We start from the raw sequence: 21,904 nt of genomic DNA, 5'->3' as shown, positions 1-21,904 counted from the left end.
TCCTGCATGCTGCAACTAAGACCTGGTGTAGCCAAATAGATAAAAATAAATATTAAAAAAAAAAGAAAGAAACAGTGAATGAGACATGGTTCCTGCTTTCACATTGTTCACAGTGTGGCAGGCAGTTCATTTAACAAATGAAACAACAATTTCATTTGTTGATGCAAAAACATCAACAAATCATTACAACAGAGTGCAAGAGATGATGGTTGTGAACATGTGTTATAAGGTACTGAAGTAGTTCAGGAAAAACAGGGATTGATTTATCTTGTGGTAGAGAAAAGCCAGAGGAGTTCTCCCAGTGTTGACTGTCACAGAGGGTTTGAAAAGTTAAATAGGAATTTTCTAGGCTAAGGGAGTGGGGAGAGAGGATGGGGAAGGAGAGGTGGGCATGCAGGGCATTCCAAGCAGAGGAAACTTGGCATACGCAGGCCTGGAGGTGTGCAGAGGGGAAGGGGCATGCTAGCTTCTTGGTAGCTTCTTGGTTCTGCATCAGAAAGCATGAATGTGCTGGAAGGGGAGTGAAGATAGAGATCAGGCCCTACTTCTTGTGCATCTGCTTTAAGAGCTTAGGTTTCTATCTTCTAAGCAATTAGGGGTGAGGAAGCTGCCTTTGAATGAGTTGAATGCATGAGAACGGCAGTGTTATAGTTGCTTTTCCTTCTTTCCCCAGAGCTGCATCAAATAAGACTTTTCACAGGTTCATGCAGGTCACATTCAAAGTTGTCCTTTTCTCTCAGAGAAGCCATCAGATCCTCATGAAAGGAGCTTCAGTTCCTGAGAGAGGCTGGCAGATACATTTCCCTCTTGGGAATTGTTATATATACATAATCTGTTGACTTCCCTGATAGCTCAGTTGATAGCTCTGCCTGCAATGCAGGAGACCTGGGTCCAATCCCTGGGTTAGGAAGATCCCCCGGAGAAGGGAAAGGCTACCCCCTCCAGTATTCTGGCCTGGAGAATTCCATGGACTGTATAATCCATGGGTTCTCAAAGAGTCGGACACGACTGAACAACTTTTACGTGCAATCTGTTGGGTATGATCTAGCGGGCCGCAAGTAGCAAACCAGTTCAATCTAACTTAAAAATAAACATTTAAACCACATCATTTGAGGATGAAGTGTTAACTCAAAGACTTAAGAGCAATAATACAATCAGGCTTCAGGAAGGCTCTAACTGGGAGCCTTAATCCTATTTTCACCTTTTTTTTATCATGTCCTCTGTATTACTTTTCTTTCTCTCTAGACCAGCTTTCTTGGCTCTCTGGTCCAGGAGGAAAATTTTAATTCCTGACACCGTATCTTCTAGATCAGCCGTATTGAACGACTTTTCTAAGTGCCAATTTCAAATTCCCAGAAGAGAGGATTTCACTGGTCTATCTTGGGTCAGGTGTTACTGCTGCTCCAATCAGCCATCTCCAAGGGCAGGTGTTACCCTCCCAACATGGACAGCAGGGTCATGCATCTGTGCTTTCAAGAATTAGATGTGGAGCAAGAGGACAGTTGCACAGTAAGGAAATTACTTGAGAGCTGGGCAGACACTCTGGAAGTAGGTCCTGCTAATATAAACAGTCACTGACCACATACACACAACATCCCAATGTTTGCAGTATTCAAGAACTAAACAAAATTGTAATTTCTTAAACTTCTACAGTCAAGAGAAAAAGCAGTCTTAAGTGAAATGTCACCATTTTGACCTTATTTCTCTCAACTAAGGGTTTGAATTTTCTAACCTCTAAGATTTCTTCTAATACGACAGTTCTTTGATTAAAGGCACAGGGGCAGTGTGAATTTTCACATGTCTTACATTTGCCAACAAGCACTTAATAAGCTCAGAAGACATTTTGTGTTGCTACAGCCAAACACAGGGAAGAAGATGTTATTTAAACTAATACTTAGCTGCCCATTCACTAGTTACCCTGGTTCCAGGTAGTATTTGACTATTTTCAAAAATCAAAACCACCCTTGAGTGACAAAAATTTTTCTCTATTGACAGTATTCAATAGAAAACGATGGGCAGCCTTAGTAGCAATTCCTGCTGTGGTGTTAAAACAAAACCACTGTTAAAAACTAAAAGCTAAAATTAAACAAAACCTCAGTCTCCTAAGGTGACTGTTTTAAGGCATGGATAAAAGTCTGGGCTATATAGAAGTTCTAGTACGTTTGTTAAAAAAGTCAATATCATTATCTTACTATTATTACATTTCATGTCTACAGACTTTGGCTAGATAAAGAACCATCCCAGGGTTCAAACATTCATCAAGGCCACACTTTTTACACTCTTAAAGAGTCTTATCCTTCATTTGCCCTCTGCTTTCTCAGGTTAAAAGAAGACAAGGGATTAAGAAAATATACACAAAGACTGCAAGGTACATCTGAATTCCCATGAAAATTAAAAAGAAAGGGAAGAGACAATGTGCATCTAATGTCATTTCAACCTTGTGCATAATTTAGGACTCTCTGCAGGCTGACTTAGTTTAGATCAGTGGTCCTTTAGGTAACTACATTCACACAGCCTTATATTATAAATCTACTTATTAATTTTTGCCAGAAGGAATTCTGGATGTGATTTCTAGCTGCAGTCCTTCACATAGATGATAACAGTAGACATGTCCTCTGGAACTCCTGATTTCCTTTAGTCTAACAAACCATTTCTTCTCATCGCATATTTAGAAGCCCTGGGGCATGAGGGGCATAGCAGGATTTTTAAATGGACAAACAAAATCTTCATCCTATATTTATTTCCACTAGTAAGAAAAAATATGCAAATCTCCTATAGGGAGTACAGCTGAGGGATACATAGGCAGGTGATGAAAGACATTCATTTGAAATACAGTTTCTCTGCAGTTGTTGGAGCCCCTCCCCACTCTCTTCCCCAACTGTCTGGACTAGGTGGGGGAGAGGTTACTGAGCTATGAATGTATTTCCCATATTGGATCTGAAGCAATAGTGCAGCTAATGTACTGTATATTCAAATGAGACTCTTTAAAGCAGAGCTGAATTGAACTCAGATGCAAATTGCCATGGCAGAAGCACTTTCTGCTGGCCTTTGTCCTTTCTGTCTGTGTCCTTAAATACATAGTCAAGGACTCACAGCAGAGATGTTTAGCCTTCTGAGAAAGTAAACAATCTTGTCCTCCCCCTCTCAATATAGATGTGGTCATGATGTGCCCAGCCTGCTGAGAATGTGTCAGCAAGAATGTTCTCATCAGAGATGGGTGGAGGCTGGGGGATGGCTCCTGAAGGAACAACCAGGCTCAGAAAAGGCAACAAAGCAAAATCTCAGCTGAGGAATGAGAAACATTGCAGATGAAGGAAGGAACAGTGATGACAAGATAGAAGGATCTGAAATTCACTAGATACAATAGCAAAAGAAAAAAAGATGAAAAAGAAAGATCCCTTACATATGAATAAGATGTGGTATGACATTTATAAGTGAAACTTATAATCCCATGTAAGACCGAAAGGCCAGGTCAAGGCCTCAGTAAGCTTGACCTTCCCCCACCTGGGATGCTCTGAGAAACAAAGCAAGCAAGATAAAGAAAATGTACTCAGCCCTGCTCCTCCCTCTAAAAGGTGGTGTATTTTCATTTACACGATGCATTGAGCTTGAACTTGGTTCTTAAAGGAAAACACCATGTTCTCTGAGGCCCCCCTCTGCTAATGTTCCCGAAAGAATTCCTGCCTGGCAAGGTGTTCCCATCATGTGTGGTGTTCCCACTGGAGAAGGAAAAAATCAGGCTATGCACACTCAGCTGAGATCACCCACAGTCAGACAGGGTGAAGCCAGATGAAGATTCAGTTCAGTTCAGTCGTTCAGTCAAGTCCCACTCTTTGCGACCCCATGAATCACAGCACTCCAGGCCTCCCTGTCCATCACCAACTCCCAGAATTCACTCAAACTCACGTCCATCAAGTCGATGATGCCATCCAGCCATCTCATCCTCTGTCGTCCCCTTTTCCTCCTGATTCCAAATGCTCCCTTAGGCCCTTGTCTTTCTGCCCCCTTCTCCTCTTATCTTCAGTCCCCTCCCTCACAGAGGTTAAAGATTCATTGGCAAAATCATGCATGGCACTGAGAGAAAACTCCCCAGATCATTTGGCTGGAAACGGAGCCCTAAACAGCCTTTTACGGGGGAGGGGTTCAGGAGAGCTGTCTCTGTGTACTGTATTAGTGGCTGAATTGATATAGGAATAAAATAGAATGTGATCTCCTTAAAAAATTGCTAAATAAAATGCATCAGGCTAATTTAAATATATGAGCTAATTATCTGTTGCAAGTGAATTAAAAATATGGGAAGTTTCACCAAGCATATTGATTTTTTTAACATAATTTTACTTTCTGCTAAGTAAATGTCATCTCCAATTGCAGGATCCTGTTATATTCTTTTTAACTTTCACAATTCTATTTATTATTCATAAGAGAGAAAAAAAATCCCATTTCATACCACCATAATGAGAAACATCTTGCTCTAGGTGGACACATGAAGAGCAACATTTTGGAAGAGTGGATCCCTTATAGCCTCAACGGATGAGCTCAGTTTGCTGGAACACTGAATGCTGTGTGTGTACAAAGTAATTTGGGCTAGTTGGGCATGTCTATAGAGTCAATATACATTGAATGTGCCAGAGACATAGTTATGATAGAATTCAATTCTTTTGAACTATGGTGTTGGAGAAGACTCTTGAGAGTCCCTTGGACTGCAAGGAGATCCAACCAGTCCATTCTGAAGGAGATCAACCCTGGGATTTCTTTGGAAGGAATGATACTAAGCTGAAACTCCAGTACTTTGGCCACCTCATGCGAAGAGTTGATTCATTGGAAAAGACTTTGATGTTGGGAGGGATTGGGGGCAGGAAGAAAAGGGGATGACTGAGGATGAGATGGCTGGATGGCATCACGGGCTCGATGGACGTGAGTCTGAGTGAACTCCAGGAGTTGGTGATGGACAGGGAGACCTGGCATGCTGCGATTCATGGGGTCACAAAGAGTCGGACACGAATGAGCGACTGAACTGAATTGAACTGAATCTAGAGCAAGTAAGCGTTCAGTTTCTTATCCATGTGGTGAGTCTTGGTCATGGTATCGGGTCCACCACAGAAAAGGAAACTGTTATTATCAAAGCGTCCAGCTTTGAAGGGGACACATAATGTTGGCCCTACCATCCTTATTTTGCCACTGCTGGTGGTTATTGTGTTACTGCATGTTCTTTCAATCATGTCCAACTCTTTGCAACCCCATGACTGCAGCTCACCAGGCTCCTCAGCTCATGGAATTTTCCAGGCAAGAATACTGCTGTGGGTTGCCATTTCCTCCTCCAGGAGTTCTTCCTGACCAAGGGATTTAACCTGCCTCTTCCTGCGTCTCTTCCACTGGCAGGCAGATTTCTTTTTTTTTTTTAACCACTGAGCCACCTGGGAAGCCCAGGTGGTTGCTGACACTTATTACCCACCATGGGCAGAATCTCAATTCACCAAAAAAGATAACTTCCTATGACTTGTAGTGAGTTGGAGGGTGTATTTTTCACTCCTGTAAAGGAAATTATCCACTCTCCCCCAACCTAGTAGCATCTAAATCACTTCAATTATTTTATCAAATGGAAAACCAGGATAGAAAAATAGCCAACAACACACTGCAGCAGAAAGACCCTCAGAAATCAAAAGACTATGTGTTTCTAGGATGGATGGAGGACAAGAGGCGAGGCAGTATGTTTTGGAAGACAAGTCTCTTATCACCAAATGAGGGCAGCAGGTGCACAGCCTCACCTTCAAATACCAGTTGTAGCTAATTTACAGTGTCAGCAGTGGGGGAGAATCAGCAGCAGCCCGCTCAGCTAAGTGATGCCTGTCAGGTGGTGCCAGGACTTTGGGGAACCTAAGAGTAAGAGTGATGCGAGAGGTGGATTTTTAAAATGCAGCACATAGGGGTGGAACAGGTTTATCTGCTGCCTTTATCTAAACGAGGCTTCCTGCTGAACCAGAAGATGTATGAGGTTCCCATGGGGCTTCTGTACATGGAAGGGAAACAGCATTGGGTTCAAGAACTTGACTCTGAATGATTTTGATATGCTCTGTGTGTCTCTAGACAATGTAGTCTTTCACTTTTCAATTAATCACCTCTTCTCAGAATCTTTCCAGGGTGAATAAAGAATACAACAAGATATTTTGTAGGGCTGCCAGGAGATCAGGTATAGAAATAATGCTGAAAAATAGTGAAGTGATGTGTCTCAGAAAACTTTCTTTGGGAAAGTCTTCTACAGCAGTGCAGAAGGAACAACTAAATGGAAGCAGGAAAAAAAAAAAAAAAGGGAAAGAACAAATGAGGCAATGAGATGAAGATTTTCAAAAGGAAGAGAAAAACAGACTGATTTTATTCACCCTTTCACAAGCATTTTAAATAGGATTTTTCTTCAACCTGCCGCACAATATTCGTGTTCTGTCAGTATTATCAAGCTGAGTATTTTTTTTTCCCAGTGAATAAACAGCAAACTGTTTCTTCAGGAGTAAATTGTATTTACTGCATACCCAATTAACCATAGTGCTTACATGTCTTTAGAGTTGTTTTCGTTCACAGTCTGGTTGTGTGGAGGAACTTGAGAATACACAAATGATCAAAACTCAGCACAATTTTCTCCATCATCTACTCAAGAAAATCAATTTGCTTCTGAGATATCAAAGGTGCCCTTACCCCTCCGCAAACAGTAGAAGTCAAAGGCCAAATAACTTATTATGTATCTGACTTACTAAGACTTTTTATTTCATTTTGGGGCTTAGTGTGTCTTGCTGTGGTCTTCAAGGATGAAGGATGTGTGTGTTGGTGCTTGGCCACTCCAAACTTCCTCTAGTTGCTTACATTCCTCGAAGGTGGCCATGTGGCTAGGGCATGGAGTGAGGTTTAGGGAAATAGGTGCCAAGTCTTCCACTTAATATTAATTCTTAAACAGTTTAATGGCAGTTGTGGAGATACACTGGCACCTCTGCTATGCAACTTCTGGTTCATACAGAAGAAAGTAGTTTAGCCAAATCATTCCTGGTCAAACCTGAGAAATAGGAAAATGATTAGTCATGGATAAAAATAGACTATATATCTGGCTACACATTTTGATTGATAGGATGAAAATTATTAGAGGTGACATAAGAGTCAAGAGATTTCCACATCTGGAAAAAAGCAGAGATTTAGGGTTGAGATCAATAAACAACCCAAGTAGGAATATCTTAGATGATAATAAAACATTTAGAGAGGTCATAATAATTTAACTACAGTGTTGGGTCCTAAATTTATATCCAAGGAATAGTGAAAGGTGTTAGTCACTTAATTGTGCCTGACTCTGTGACCCCCATGGACTGTAGCCAGCAAGGCTCCTCTGTCCATGGAATTCTCCAGGCAAGAATACTAGAGTACATAGCCATTCCTTTCTCTAGGGGATCTTCCCGACCTAGGACTCGAACTCAGGTCTCCTGAATTGCAGGCAGATTCTTCACCATCTGAGCCACCAAGAAGCCCAAGGAATAGTAATAACAACTCTAACATAGTGTTTAGTATAACCCACGTGCTATTTAAAGTGATTTAAGTGTATTTACTTACCCAGTTCTCACAATGACCGTATGAAGGAAATAATAAGAGTTATTCCCCTTTTACAGATAAGGGAACCATGGCTCAGAGAGTTTAAATAAGTTGACATCTAAGCTAGCAAGCAGAAGAGACAGACTTGAACCCAGGCAGGTTGGTCCAGAGCCTATGATCTTGGGCATGACATGAACCAACTCAGATATAGGGAAGTATATTTTTATCAAGGGGATTTTCCCCATATCTACAATTACCATTAGAGCTTACCACTTGCTGAGCTAAAAAAAAAATGATTCTGACACATTCACTGCCAAATTCTGAATATTCAATGAGAGGAACATGCTATCAAATAAAATATTTAAAAAATGATTTTTTACAGTAATCAATGGAACTTCTTGTTCTCTGGGTACCAACTCGTTGTCTCTTATTATTCAAATTAGGCTTATAGTGATTGCAATCTGTACATTTCAGCCTGCTCTTAAGGAGAAGCTATAGTCTGTAATTCACCCTTCTAGTATCCAGTCCTTTTGCCTTAAGGCAGTTGTCACAACTGCTGTGAATTAATGACTTATTTTTGTTACATGTTCAATGTTTACCTCCTTCTCTGTATTTCTGGTTCACAGCCTGGTACCTGTCACACATGCTTAAGAAAGTTTTGTTGAACAAATGAAGAAATCAAGGAATGACTGCAACCCAGCAGCATCTTCCTATGTTCACTAAAGTCAACTTCTTCTTTCTAGCAGTTTTTACCTGATGGAAATGGGGCAATGTATGGAGTTTTTACCGAGCGCTCTTCCTTGGCAATTCATCACAGAATTTTCCTGTTCACCAGTAGATTCACTTTGTGCTTGCTTTGTTTAAAGGGAATTTCAATGTGTTACCCAGGGGATTTTTTTCCTAAGGATATGATTATTCCCAGCTTGCTCCTGCTGCTGTGATATGACCACGCTTGGCACAGAGCTCACGTGGCCTGGGATTAGGCTGTCCTCATTGTGTGGAGTGCCTTGGACACACGCTGCACTTATGAGTTGGGTATTGTGGATCACTTTACAAAGGCAACAGCTGCAGCCATTACTCCAACAGTTATGTCATAATTTGGTATGTGCGACACCTCCGCACTATGCACGCAAAGAAAACATTTATTCTTCTCATCTGTCAATATATTTGTGCCTTGCATCTCTCTCTCTCTTGTTTCCTCTTTTTTTTTTTTCGCTCCTTTTCACAAGTGGCAGAATGCATCCCAATTCCCAAACAATTGGCTCCTCCACAGAAATATTCTTAAGGCAGCTGCTTTCTTATAGCACATTTTCGAATGGGTATGTGTATATAAATATATATGTTTCTTAATAAGAAATAGGCTTTTTGAAATGCAGAGCCAGTTTCACAGCCTCTAATGATATTCAGTTAGCCAAGTATGGGCAACACCTCTGTGGTGTGGGTGAACTCAAACACGGATACTTGAGGTAAACTAAGACTTTCATGAGATTATTTGGTCAAAAAGACACCAAATCCTTAAAATAAGCCAGAGCAGGGCAATTCTCTTAATGCCCCCACTCCATCCCCAGCCCCAGATGACCCAGGATCTGAGATTGTGTGAGAGAATCCCCCAATAGGTTCTGCAGGAAACTGAGCTGAAATGGTTTCTCTGAAGTCACACAGTTAACCAACAGTAGAACAAGGTTGCTAGATCTCAGCCATGTGCATATTACACGTCTTTCAAGCCATGAGTCCAGAAGCCAGCTTGACAATGATTGGTGTGGGCAGGGTTGAAACGTTAGGGTCAGGTGCCTGAATCAGTCCTGACTTGAATATATGGTGAATATGACATGAATATACTGATAAATGTGGCAAGCTCTCCTGACATCTCCATTTCTACCCCCTGGCCCTAGGGGCTATGTGCCTCTCTCTATTTACAGAGCCAGAAACGTTCCTTGCCTGCCTTGAACCTGGACAGTAGGCTTTTCCTACTATAAGTCCCTCCAACTGCCAGAGTGTGGCCGGACCAGCCATTCACTAAGCTGAAGGGTCTGATGGATACTTAGGAGGAGGAAGCAGGAGTGAGGGATGTCAGCTAAAGCAGTAAAGAGGTGGAGAGGATCACACCAGGACAGTAGTGTTTGCAGAGTTTCCACCATGCTCCATGCAATTTTCCCTGGTGGCTCAGACAGTAAAGAATCCATCTGCAATGCAGGAGATGCAAGAGACGTAGGTTCAGTCCTTCGGTTGGGAAGATCGCCTGGAGGAGGAAATGGCAACCCACTCCAATATTCTTGCTTGGAGAATCCCATGGACAGAGGAGCCTGGGGGGCTACAGTCCATGGGGTCACAAAGAGTTGGACACAATTGAGCAGCTTTCACTTTCACCATGAGCCATATGTGGTGACAGATTTTCCTATTCTTTTGCTAATGAGACAATGAGATTTTAAGAGGTTGCTTGACAGGCCCATTTTTCAGTAAAGGCAGCAAAGTTTTGAACCTCAGTTTGTCTAATTCCAGGGTTTCTGTCCAGAGCATCCCTCAAGGTGCTGCCAGTTGTGTGCTGGTGCAGAGGTGCCAGGTGCAGGGAGTGAGTAGAGATGAAATCCAGCCTCCACCCTTCTTATCTACCATATCCACGTTCAGCTGGCAGCAGCCTCTCCATGACTCTTCATTTCATCCCTCTGTCCCCATGGACCAAGCATCCAAACAGTAGAGAATAATGATCTAAAAGCTTACAGTGGACAAGGGTAGCCCCAGATAACAGAATGCACTGAGGCTCCTCTAGTCAGGGTTTTAACTTACTGCCTTAATAACCGTCTGTCTCCTGCTGGGTGTAGGTGGCCTAGGATTGCTGGGTGAGGATCATAGTTGAAGAAAGCCCAAACTTTTCAGGTGTATCCTGGTCCCGACAGAAGCAAAAACATACACGCCCAGATTTCCTGGAGAATGTCTTTTGCTGAGTTCTGTTTATTGCTTTTAAATCAAAAGTCGTATCTGACTCTTTGTTACCCCCATGGACTGTAGCCTGCCAGGCTCCTCTGTCTATGGAATTCTCTAGACAAGAACACTGCAGTGGGTTGCCATTCCCTTCTCCAGAGGATGTTCCCAACCCAGGGATTAAGCCCAAGTCTCCTGCATTGCAGGGATATTCTTTACTGTCTGAGCCACCAGGGAAGCCCTTTTAAATCAAGTGTTAGGTGATGTTTTGCGATTGAGAGAAGTAGGCAGTGAAGACTCAACTGAAACTGATAGAAGCATCAAAGGAATGCTGTCCAAGCTTGCAGGGCTGAGAGGAATAGGAACAGGAGAGTACAATTGAAAGCATAGTGGAGCCTTCACCCAGGGGGATCAGGTCAAATCATCTGTAAGAAGTGAGAATAATTAGTATCCAAGATCTAAACCAGACTCCAAAACTACTTTAAGAATGTGACAATCCCAGCCAGATTGGCTTAAACAATAGAGAAATTTATTTATTATCTCATGCAAAAGGACTTCCTTTCACAAATCGGGAAGGCTTTAGGGTTTATTAATTCCACAGCTCAGACTTTTTCAGACATAGGTAGGTTCTTTTTGGGTGTTCTGTCAATGTCTCCACTTTATCCTAAAAGTGGTTCCCCATACGGTCACATGACAGCTGCCACCAGCAACTGATGCAGCATGCATACTTTTGTGTTTATCTCTATTTGGATGAAAAAAAATGGACTTTTGATTTCCAGAAGCTCAGAGCAAGCCTCTCTATGCATCTCATTGGCTTAGACTGACTTGGGTCTGTTCATCTCTGAACAAATCCCTGGCAAGAGGATGGAACCACCTGGGTTGGCTTTGACTAATTATCTGGGGTAGAATGAATGTTGGGAAGTCTTCCAGTTCTTGTCCAAAATGTTGCTACACCCTGAGACCCCCACTTGTAAGTGTATCCATCAGAGTTGAATCAGAGAGGCAGAGTTACTATGAGTGGCACAGAATAAAGAATTTATTGTGAGGATTAGATCTTATTGAATTGTGGAAGCTGGTGAAGTGGGGGGTTTGTGTAGGACACTGCCTCCATGGCTGCTGTTAAGCCTGAAGTCACTAAAATTCAGCTAGACTAGCAATTGGGAAGGAAAGCTGGTGTCCTTCAATCAGGACTCAGCTAACAGCGGAGATCTGGCAGGTGCTGGAGAAGCTGAGGGGCTTGGTTCCCTGCAGGCCAACAAGGTGAGCCAGCAGGTCAGTGACAATGTGCGTGGGCTGTCACAGTGCCTGGCAGTCTGCAGAACCTCAGAGCATAACCAAACAGCTGAGGCTTCACAGACCTCAGGCAAAATGCCTCTTGTACTCATTCCCAACCTGGAAACATACAAAAGAAGGAACTCTGGGGGGAATTAGCTCCCGGTTAACTAAACAGAGAGGGCAAAGCAACCACAATAAGAATAATACAGTGTATTGATTCTCGGTCTGGGGTATTTTGCCTCCAGAGGTCATTAGGCAATGTCTAGAGATGTGTTTTGCTTGACTCAATTGAGAAGAAGCTATTGGGAGCTAGTGCAGAAGCCAGAGATGCTGCTAACTATCCTAGAATGCACAAGACAGCCCCTCACAGCAGAGAATTATCTTATCCAAAATGTCAACACTGATCAGGTTGAAAAACTCTGATCTGGGGTGACCACCTATTGTAAACAAATTATGTTCAAACTCTGTCTCTGCTTCAGCTTCATAGAGCAGGGAGAACCGCAGCTTAAGTTTACTTGGTGGTGGGAACTAGTGGTGTATGTCTGCATTTGAGAGCATAGCACCTGTCCAGGACATTTGACCTCTATTTCATGTTTATTATCAGAAGGCCCTTACTTTGATTTAAAAAAAAAAAAGATTAACAAAGGTTTTATCCCCAACTTCATATCAAGTCCACCAAGAATATGACTCATCCTTTATATGTCTCCTCCCAACCCTATAGTGACTTGTTTCCAGGGTGATATCTATTGTTTCTGGACTGCTTTTATTAGAGTATGTAGAGTCAACCAGCCTTTCATATCCAGCCACACTTACGTGTATGCAAAATCCATTTGTCAATAGAAACTTTACACTGTACGAGGAGATAGGCTCTTAAGCCTTTTGGGACATGGTTTATAGGTACAATATGGATACTTCTTTGGTTGATATTTTCAATTAAATTCTCAGGCAAGTTCTTCCTGGTGATTTTATGACATCATTTGTGTCAGATGTCACTTGACTGATGAGATGGAAATTGCTGGAAAGAAACCTAAGTCAAGGAGGCTAGTGTATCCCTTTGAAACTTTCATTTTCTATTAAATTATTTGTACTTTTCAGAAATTGCATGGTATGGATTCAGTAACAGCCCAGGAAGCAGTAGGTAATACAAAAAAAAAATGGGAAGAGACACTGATGGATGACAAACTGCTTATGGATCTGATGCTATAACTCTCTGGCAGTTTCACTGATGTATGAGGATAATATCTAGTGAGATGGCTACCATTCCTTGCTAGACTGCCACTATGGTGGGATTCATTCCAGGGATGTGGGCTTTGGCCAGCCATAGGGAGGAGAACCAGTGAGGAACCTTTGATATCCCTGACTTCCCAATCTCCAGGTGAGATGTGGATATCTATTCTAGCACAATCAAAAGTAAGGAAATGTGAATATGTACATATGATATAAAATATAACATTTGCATAATGGAAAGAATGCTGTGGAATTGGACAGGTGAGTGAGGCATTGATTAACTGGGCCCATATGAATTATAATTTTAAGGCATTCGATTAGCCTTAGTTATTTCACTGAAGTTCTTCTTGAGTCTCTTGAATCAAAAGCAGTTCATTTGGAAGTAATAGAAAAACAAATCCAAACTGAAAGGAGATTTATTGGCCAAAGTGTGCCAGGCATCAGGTATAATTTTTCCTAAGGCTGGCTTTGCTCCTCATGGTCACAAGACGGCTGCTCTCAAGAGCCACTGATGCTCTGTGTTTTCATGTCCAGGGACTGTTAGCACAATACTTAGCACAGTTATTCAACACATGTCCTAATTTCTGACCCAATGGAATTCACCTGTATCACTAGCTGTGGTTGGGGAAATGCTATGTTCTGGGTGGACTGGGCTAAGGATTATTACTCATCACTCATCCACTGTGGTTAAAGGATTGATGTCATGTTACTGATTTATACCCCTGGCCCCCATTCACACAGCCCTTAGTAGGGAAGGGTTGGTTTTACAAAGGTGAGTCTGGTTGCTGTTGGGAATTGGGAATATGGAGAATGCATGCAGATACAGAAACAGCAAATGTCTCCTCTATCCCTCCAGAGGGATAAATGGAGGCTAAAAAAATTCCTGCTTTAAACAGTGTTTTCCACCCAAACTGAGTGTCTCAAACCACTTAACTATCAGGGGATATTTTTAAAAGTTGAAACATGAAAAAAATGATGTTTTATGATCAAATCAAGTTAAGGTAATTATTTGCTGCTGCTACTAATTTTCATTGTGAATCTGAGAAAAAGAAAGAGAGGGAACAAGAAAGATGTTTTCTAAACTTATTTCACAAGGGAACCCTTGCTTTGAAGAATTCCTACCACATATTTCAAGACATGGTTTGGGAAATGCGATAGCCTATTGCTTCCTTTGATTGAAACTAATTCCCCTTAAGATTTCTAGGATAATAAAGCTTTAATAATCCTTTCTGATTATAAAGATAAAGCATACTCACTTAAAAAATAAAAAGAGAAATCCATAAAGAGCAATATAAAAAACAGTATTTCTACTCAGAACTACTATTAATATTTTAGTGAATGCCCTTTTTTTCTTTTCTCATATATATACTCTCTCCATATACATTCAAACATTTAGCCAAAAACTTGAATAATATTTTACATACTGTTTTGTAACTTGCTCATTTTAGGGTTTCCTCATCTCAATAGAAATCTATTTTTCCACTATTAATGGTTAGACAATATGCAGTTAATAAGATAAACCACACTGTATTGGACCAATCTCCAATACTGAAATTTAGGACTTTTAAGAAAATATATTACAAATAATCTCTGCTGAACACAGGCATACCTTGTTTTATTGAGCTTTGCAGATATTATGTTTTTTATAAATTGAAGATTTGTGGCAGCTATGTCAAGCAAGCCTATTGGCACCATTTTTTTCCAACACCATTTGCTTACTTCTTGTCTCTGTGTCATATTTTGATAATGTGTGCAAGACTTCAAACTTTTTCATCATAGTTACATTTGTTATGGTGATTTGTGGTAAGTGATATTTCATGTTACTATTGCAAAAAGCTTACAACTCTCTGAAGGCTCAGATGATGGTTAGCATTTTTTAGCAATAAAGTACTTAAGTTACATACCTTAAACTATCAGTTAAGGCATATCAAACACGGTATATTTTTGGTTATGAGCTTAAAAAGAAGAAATTTAAAAGTTGTTGAGTTAAAAATAAATAAATAAAATTTTAAAAATAGTAATAAAATAAAAAGCAATGTTTGTTTTAGACATAATGTCACTGCACATTTGGTAGACTACAGTACAATGTGAACATAAATTTTATATGCATTGGGAAACCAAAAAATTTGTGTGACTCACTTTATTGCAGGATCTAGAACTGAGTCATCAGTATCTCTGAGATAAGCCCATATCCTCAATATATAAACCTTTGCAAAGTTGAACACTTGAACATTTCTTTCCTCAGGAAAAATTTCTGCCAGTAAATTTACTGAGTCAAAGGGCATTTATATTTTAAGGCCATAGACATTCATTTTGGAGCTAATATTTCATTAGCAATATTATATGCTTAATCCAGGGGGAGGGTTTGCACATGAATTGCAATCATGGGTTTTATAGGATACAAATGGCATTGCTCTGTGCTTTTTCTTTTTTTTTTTTTCTGAGAGCAAATGTGCCTGCTAGCAGTAAATATTAAACAAAACCTCAGTTCTGCAATCTGGCACTCAATTGTTCATTTCTTCAACATAGCAGGGGGAAAAAAGTTATTTTGATAGTGTAACAAACACATTGATCTATTGAAGTACTACCACAGACATTTTTAATTTCTGTGAAAATAATCGAGTCTGCAGGAATAATTATAGCTATCAAATTGTTTCTTCCAAAAAAGAAAAGAAAGGGGGTTGAGCTAATAGAGTTATAGTTCTTCTGATCCTGAGGAAAAGAAGCAAGAAACTTGTCCTCAAATGGGAGGGTGGGCAGGGAGGGAGAAAGGAAAGGGTAGTCCTTATGGGTCCCCAGAACACACAAAGGGTTGGCAGGATTGCAAGCTCATTCATCTGTCAGCTGTCATCACTCTTGGCCTCAGACTTTGAGCTAAGGAGGCACAGGTGGGGGGTGTTGCTGAAAGAAGAGGCTTAAAATTTTGTGCCTTTTACATTGCAAGGGCAAAAACCATGTAGCCTTGCTTGTAAATCTGGTTAATACACTGTCATACATTATTTCATCTAATCATCGAAACTTATCCCATGAAGTTTGTGCCATATGTACATTTCATATATGAGAAAATAAGGATCAAAGAGATGAGAGGTTGAATTGATTTGCTCTTGTCAGCTAAACTGTAACAGAGCAGGAAGAGTTTGAACCCCGACACTGAAAGCTGTAATTTCTCGGTAACCCACCACCCTGTATTTTCCTATTATTCATTGAGGACTCTGATATACCAAGTACTTTCATGTGAATAATCAAATGTTTAACCCTTGGAAAAATCCTCTGAAGTAGATGTTACCATCTGTATTAGTTTGCTAGGGCTACTATAACAAAGTACCACACACTGAGCTGCTTAAAATAACAAAACCTTGTTGCCTCATAGTTCTGGAGGCTAGAAGTCCAAGATCAACGTATCAGCAGGGGCACGCTCCCTCTGAAGGCTCTAGAAAAGAATCTGTTCTGGGTCTCTCACTAATTACCTTCTGGTAGTTTTTTAATGTGTGATTGCTTAAACCACAGTCTTCACATGGCATTCTCCTTACATGTTTCTGTCTCCAAATTTCCCTCTTATAATGATACCAGTCACACTGGATTAGAGGCCCATTCTACTTCAGCATGAACTCATCTTTACTAACTACATATGCATTGACCCTATTTCCAAAGAAGATCACATTCCCATCATCTTGGGGCTTAGGACTTCAATGTATGAATTTGGGAGAATGCAATTAGGGTGTAATTGAGTAGGAAATGGGAACCCACCCCTGTATTCTTGCCTGGAAAACCCCATGGACAGAGGAACCTGGAGGACTATGGTCCATATGGTCACAAAGAGCGGTACCCAACTGAATGACTGAGCACAATTCAACCCACAGCATCGTGTGTCCCGTCTTACTGGTTGATGTAAGGTTGCTGAGCATGTAAAGATCAGGGCCAGAATTTGGAGTCAGCTTTTCTGACCATGAGCCCCAGGATTTTCCCATTATAGTCTCCTTCTTCTTGAAAATCACTCAGTTGTGTCTGACTCTTTGCAACCCCGTGGACTATACAGTCCATGGAAATCTCTAGGCCAGAATACTGGAGTGCGTAGACTTTTCCTCCTCCAGGGGGTCTTCCTGACCTAGGAATTGAACCAGGGTCTCCTGCATTGGAGGCAGATTCTTTACCAGCTGAGTCCCAAGGGAAGTCCCAAGGGAAGGGAGCACAGGAGCTGAGCATTGCAGGGTGACGCCGGCAGCAAGCCAGAAACCCACAAAGTGAGGAAGGTGGCAGGAAGGCACTCACCAGGGGCCTACCAACCTGCCCTGCCTGTGGTGAGGACCAACAACTGCCCATACTCAGCCCACGAGTCCCCTTACTTCTAAATAAATATGGATAAAATCAGAGCCAATGTGATTGAGGCATAAAAAATTGTCATGCAAATTGTACATTAAAAATGTAAATACAATGTAATTATGAAGGTGATTTAATCCCAGTCCAGCCTATTTGGCTAAGGATAATGAAAAAGTCACAAAATTTTGATTGAGAATATAGGACTTTTAGACATGTGAGACTGCTAGGCAAGAGATTAGATGCTTGGAAGCCAGGGACAGAATAAACTGGCTTTTTTGATAAACACTAAAGGAGAGAACATTGAGAACAAGGTACTATTTGGGGTCCAGAGAATGAACACACAAGGCTGAGGATCCCAGGATGCATCACACCCCTGCCAGGTTCATGGCGCACCTGGACTGGCAAAAATGGCTAAATAATTCCAAGACAGGTGCTAATAATGCAACCTGGTTTCTAGTTTACTTGAGGCAGAGTCACCAAATACCCTGGGTTGCCTGGATCTAAGGGGTTGCCCAGAATGGTATTTTCAGCATTAAAGCCCAAACAATCCCAGACAGATAGGGGTGGTTATCACCTACTAAGGGGTGAAACTGGATGTCAGCTGTGAACCAGATTAACAAGGGGGGCCTCTTGGTTTAAGTTCCACGTCAGTGAGTCAATAATTTGCCACAGGAATCCTTCATCTTCTGGTGAAAATAAGAACGATGTCAGATACCACACCTAATCAGTACATAGCTGTTACTCCATAGAAATACATAATGGTAATGTTCTATTGCTTTCTGGCTAGCTGAGTTACAGATGTTAGGCGATGGGGAATTCACTGAAAGTGAAGATCATACACAGGCGTTGGTCCTTTGTAACTGAATATAGCAAAGGCTGCACCTGGACCATCAGGGTCCCTTCTGTTTCACCCTCTTCTCTTCCATCCCAGCTCCTGTCCCCCATACGAACAGTGAGAGGATTTCTCAAACTTCCCTGGCCGTGAAAATCAACTAAGGCACTTATTAAAAGTAGATTCAGTGAAAGTCACTCAGTCCTGTCCGACTCTTTGCGACCCCATGGACTATACAGTCCATGGAATTCTCCATGTCAGAATGCTGGAGTGGGTAGCCTTTCCCTTCTCCAGGGGATCTTCCCAACCCAGGGATCAAACCCAGGTCTCCCACATTGCAGGTGGAGTCTTTACCAGCTGAGCCACAAGGGAAGCCCAAAAGTAGATTCAGAGACAAACATATTTAGAATCTCCAGGGAGGAGCTGGAAGCTACAGCTACATCTCTATGTGTTTACTAGATAAAGCTTTAAGCAAGTTCTCCGGGTGATTGTTGGGTCATCAGAACTAGCAGCCATGCCAGCAGGAAACTATACGCCCATTCTCCTCTCAGAAGAAACGAGGAGATTCATTCACTACCATTTCTATCTTCAGAATACACAGAGAGGGGAGAAGGTGGAGCATGCTAGTTTCTGCTCAATTCTTCTGTGTCTATTTCTGAGACACACTTTTTGTTTTGCAACAAGCATAGGTAGGAAAGACAGAACTCTCTTTCTGGATAGAACTTTTTTTTAGATAGAACTTTCTTTCTGGATAGAACTTTTTTGGATACAACCTTTTTTCCCTGTTACTCTGCTCAGTGTGATTCCCTGATCGCCATGTTTTTGGCAAGCAAAAGGAGCTGGGGAAGGAAACAGAGGTGGTTTGAGGAGGGGTGCCAACAGAACCTCAGTACAGGGCGGGTAGAGAGGCGTCAGCTCTTGGTGTTGAGCTTTTATCTGGGTGGAGGATGAGGAGGGTTCCAGATTGTTAACTCATGGCGGCTGGCAGCTTTATTGTTTTTTAATTAAATAACCCCCAGCCAGAGGAGTGCACACCAGTCCCCCACCTCCTCCTCATGAAACCTCATTAAGCAAGAGGACTATAATTAAACCTGGAATCCACGGCTGACACTCCTATATCTGTCTGTGGCTCATGCGCCAGCTTTGGACACAAAGGCAGCTCGCTCCTCCGCATTTTATGGGCAGAGGGCAAGGACCAGGGCAAGGCCATCTCTATTTATCACTTAACGGGCAACTTGGTCCTTCCTCCAGGGTAACCAGATGTGCCTTTTGTCCTTAGCCACCTCCACTATGGATGGGTGCCCATCAAATAATGCAAGACATCTACTTGGAAGGGCCAGTTTACCTCAAGCAGATGAGGACTTTGATTCCTGACAGCGAGGGAATTTTCCAGATATTCCATTGCCCAGCGTTTGGGCCCATTATGTCAGGAATATTTCCACATGATTGGAGGTGGAGAGCCATTAGCATTTTTAGCTTAGGCCTATAGCAGCAGCAGCAGCAGGGCCCTCTGGCTACAGAGGAGGCTGTTTCCCATCCTGCCCCCTCATCCTCTCCTCCCCTCCTCCAGGTGTCAGCCTCACCCTGTACCTTAACCGTTTCCCAGCTCTCTTGACTTTTTGGTCGGCTGGCCATCCTCCTGTTTCTGAACTTTCTCCACCCCCACCCCAATTTCTAATTGCAGAGCTTATAATATGGGGTGGTTCTTCTCCTTGATATCAGGAAACCAGTTTCTTAAGATAGGACCAGACTCCTTTAACATTCTGCAACATGAGGGAGAGGAGAGAGGGGAGGGGAGCGGGTAGGAAAGAAACACAGAAAGGCAGAGCTCTTTTCAGATGTAATCTATTGTGGAGAGCCAAACTCTTCTCCCCACCCCCATCTTGGCCAAAGTGCTGGTAATATTATTTCCTGCAAAGCCCCCAAACCCAGTGAAGACGAATTTATCATTTACATCATTTCTCTTTGTAGCTCTGACAATTCATATTACTGCAGAATCTGACATCTCCACTTTCCTCCAATTGATAAATAATCTCTTTTTGATTTCTGTAACTGAGGAACATCATAAGCCTAACATACAAAGGAAGATTCATTGGTCGTTTATTTCACATGTGAGCTCCTTGAAAAATTGAGTTTGCGTCGCCATTTGGGCATTAATTCCTGACACATCACTTATCATGTTTTGATCGTTTCCAAGAGAACACCATATTTTAACTCTTTGGGAATAATTTAACTGATCAAATACACAGCATCTGGTTGTTATGGTAACCAAAGTTCTAAAAATAATATAAAGAAAAGACCACCTTTAATTGAAATCACAAGAAGTTGTTATGGTAACTGGAATTTTAAAAGTAACTAGGTTAAACTACATTTCATTTTATCTAGCACTTTACACAAACAAATTCTGATTGAAATATCAGGTTTAATTTAATCAGTTAATTAATGTCACTAAATGTCATTTATCTTATAACTCATTTACATTCACTGTTGCATTATCCAACTTACTAATTTATAACCATTCTGCCTTCAATTTAACATTCTAGAACCTGTGGCAAAGTATTTAGTGAGAAGGGGAGAGAGTGAAACTAGGATTGGTTATCCATCTTAAGATCTGACCCTACCTCTTACTAGTTTGCTAAAGCCTCTGTTTCTCCTGTCAAGTGGGGATGATATTACCAGTTCTGCTCTTGTCACATTATTTGTATGGATCCAATAAAGCTGTGAATATGTTTTAATAGTCAAGAACCTACAACATACATTATTAGTATGCCATATTATTTTGTCCACTCATTTTTTTATATTGAACTTTTAAAAAGAAATCACATGAAAATATACTAGAGACATTTACAGTTACAACAAGTACACAATTTTGAATCTCGTAACTAAATTTAAAATGGCATATTTTTTAATCTCATAGGTCAATACTCTTAAAAATTAAAGATAATGATGGAGAAGGAAATGGCAACCCACTCCAGTGTTCTTGCCTGGAAAATCCCAGGGACGGGGGAGCCTGGTGGGCTGCCGTCTCTGGGGTCGCACAGAGTCGGACACAACTGAAGCGACTTAGCAGCAGCAGCAGCAGATGTGCTTATATGGTATGTACAGTGGACCTGATACATGTGAATGCAGTGGTGATTATGGTAAATAATGTTAGGAAATGTTTTAATTACAATAAGATGACTAACGTTTGACTTGTTAGTTGACTGCAGTGTGTGCCTTTTAAATGAATTTACAGCATGGTTGATTTCTATTGGGAAAAAATGAGGTGATACTAATGTATTTCCCATTTACTTAATATTATGAAAAGATAAGGATACAGCTATCTGAATGGGAAAACAAAGAACTGATTCTTTATAGCCCAGCACAAGCAATACCAATGTAATGCATAAAGCTGTATTTCCTCTTCCTCTTTGGTAGAGCTTCAGAGGGCTGTAATTGTGAATTCTGAGTATAATAATAAAAACCTGACAGTAACAAAAAAAAATAAAATAAAGATAATGAGAAGAAAAGGGTGGCATGAAATCTTTTCTTGATACCCCCTGGTGTCTTGCATGTAGGAGGTGCTTAAAAGCTACTTAATGAATTTACATTAATATATGATGTTTTAGTAGTGGATTTCACAAACATGAGCCACTGTGCCAAAATAAACTTGTACAAAAGTTCAAATTATCCCTGTCTTGAGAGGCAAAGCTGCCATAAAAACACGTGTTCTCAAACTTTAGTTTCCATAAGAGCAGAGGGACAGGTTAACTCTACAAGCAAATGGAGGTA

The sequence above is a fragment of the Ovis aries genome, chromosome 2 (genome assembly GCF_016772045.2).
Source record: "Ovis aries strain OAR_USU_Benz2616 breed Rambouillet chromosome 2, ARS-UI_Ramb_v3.0, whole genome shotgun sequence".
In the NCBI taxonomy this organism is placed as follows: Eukaryota; Metazoa; Chordata; class Mammalia; order Artiodactyla; family Bovidae; genus Ovis; species Ovis aries.
The sequence above is the reverse complement of the archived record's forward strand: the minus strand, read 5'-3'. Positions refer to the sequence as shown.